Raw genomic sequence first — 2588 nt, forward strand, 5'->3', positions numbered from 1 at the left:
ACACTGGACTTTGGAACATTGCTGTGTAGATTTGATGACCATGAGAGCATTAGTGAGGTCAGGTTTTAACAAAGGATGATTAGTTATAGGTCAGGATGCCACTCAAACATATTGACTGAAGCTCCAGCACTGTAGAGAAGTCAGTTCCACTGCTCCCAGGTCCGGCGCTGCAGGGCTTTATACCCCTCTGTCTACCGGATGGGGTTGGGCATGGTGACTTCAGCGTGGCTGCTCCAGAGCATCCTGTTATATTGGCAATGCTTCTCTATGGCACATAAACAAGCTCTGCATGCACAATTAAAGGCCTGTCTTAGTAAAGGGAGCAGCATAAAGTAGCTGAACTCACTCAATAAAAGGAGCGTCTGGATACTTTTGTATGTATAGTGTACTTCCACCTGAGTGGATCTGCTTCTGCATCTACTTTTGACTGAGTTAAGTTCATCCTGTTCTGCTGTACTGTTTTGCTGTAGCTCAAATCTCTCAATCTGGACCTTTATAAATTTATTTTAGGCCAAAAGTATCCAGAAATTGGAAGGAAGGGATGTTAAAAAGAAGGGAACTAAATACTTATGGCCTTATGGTTTAAATCTAGGCAGTTTTTTGCTTGGGTAATTTATTTGCACTTCTGCTTGCTTACTGTTATTCTGATGTTAAATACAGTACTTTAATTCAGGGTTGGCTTTAGGCCTCTCTACCCAGCTAAGGTAAGAACCAGCTTTACAAGTTGTGTGTGTGTGTGTGTGTGTGTGTGTTCTGAGTGACTCTGCAGATTAGGTTTCCAGGCTGAGGACAGGTGATCTGTGTGTGAAGAGAAGATGAGGTCTCCACTAGAGTTAGTAACCCAAGCCTCTGCAATCTATCTCCTGTTCTGGTCACTTGCTGTTCCTCTTCTATTGCACCACCGCCACCTTCTCTTTACACACACACACACACACACACACACACACACACACACACACACACACACACACACACACACACACACACACAGCTCCACATAACCACTCCAGTTCTACAGCACAGTGTTCCAAGTGATCCTTGATGGTCCATGTAGTTTTTAGTTTTAGGCATTTCTAGAGTAATTGAGCTGTGATTGTGGTTTCAGGAAACATTTAGGTTGAGTTTAAATGGTCGAGTTTGAGTTTATGCAGAATGATTTCTAGTAAAAAAAAAAACAGCATCTTAATTTTTGCAGTTTTTCACATTTTGAAATATTGTGAATCTGGCAGTTGTTCTTTACATTGTGCCAAACCTTCAGGATGAACGGATTAGTTGAAATGCTCCAAAATATACCAAATGCTTTTTTTCTCTCCTGTAGGAGGGTTTGTGTGTTCTACACAGTTTTGTGTGATTCTCAGTCAAAGACACCTGATTTAACTAACATCCATTAATTGCCAGATTTAGTTGGTGTGTAAGAGCAGGAAACTCAGTGAACTGTGCTGAACTCCAGACCTTGGTTCTCCAGCCTGGGCTTAAAAGAGTAGTTTGGTACCAAACACCGTAAGAGGTTATTCCACTGTTTCAAATTGAAGAACCTCCAAAAGTTCCTCAAGGAGAGTGTAGGCAGTCAGGAAAGACATGTATGGTGTCTGAAGTTTGCTTCTTTAGTTTTGCACTTATGTAAAGTAATTAGCATTGTGCTAATTGTATGCCTAAATCATCACACGCTTGCCTCAGGCCGTGGTGAGTTGTTAAATAGTGTTTAGTAACCTCAAAGAGTCGGGCTTGTGTGGCTTTGAACACTGTGTATCTACCTACCTACCATGTCTTAGTATTTTAGAAACATGTATACAGTACATTTCGCTGCTGTCTATTCCTGTCCGTTTTTAGTTTTCTCCATCCTTTAAACCCTGTAGCTGCTCTGTATCCTGTGTGAATAATTCTGGATGAATGGAGAAATGGAAATGCTTCAAACTGACTTGAAATGCAATCATTTTGCATTGACTTCCATTGAAAGTAAAGAAGTTTTTTTCCTTCTCCTGTAAAGTTGCTGTTTTGGAGGTACATGTTTTTCTTTGGGCAGCAAAGATTTGCAGTAAAACTATACAAACCTGATCTTTCTCACAACTAATCCTTTAAATGTGGGAGCTATTTTTTCTTCCTCCTCTTCGGACTGTTTCGGTTTAAGAGGAACAAGATTTATTATTAAGTTGCACTCTCTTTAGAAAGCTGCTCTACGAGAGTAAGACTAAATATTTTATGCACTGTTCTTTTCCGAGAGAGAGAGAGAGAGAGAGAGAGAGAGAGAGAGAGAGAGAGACAGAGGAAGAGATACTCTATCTGCTCTAATCCTGTACCACATTTATGGGTTGTATTATTTTTTTCATTACATAACCCTAACACACACATTCATAACTCTTACTGCTGTTATGATCTCTTTTTTTCCATATGTTTCACACCCAGTACCACTGCTGATTGACATATCATAAATGCCCGCTGTCCTGCTAGCTTCATATTGATCATACCAAAGTCCAGAAGAAAGAGAACACACAACCGAAGCTACATGGAAACGGACAACAGAACACCAGCAAACATATTACACAAATATACATTTTTATATAAAATGTTATTTTCACTGTACCTGTTTC

The sequence above is a fragment of the Salminus brasiliensis genome, chromosome 1, assembly GCF_030463535.1.
Source record: "Salminus brasiliensis chromosome 1, fSalBra1.hap2, whole genome shotgun sequence".
Classification (NCBI taxonomy): domain Eukaryota; kingdom Metazoa; phylum Chordata; class Actinopteri; order Characiformes; family Bryconidae; genus Salminus; species Salminus brasiliensis.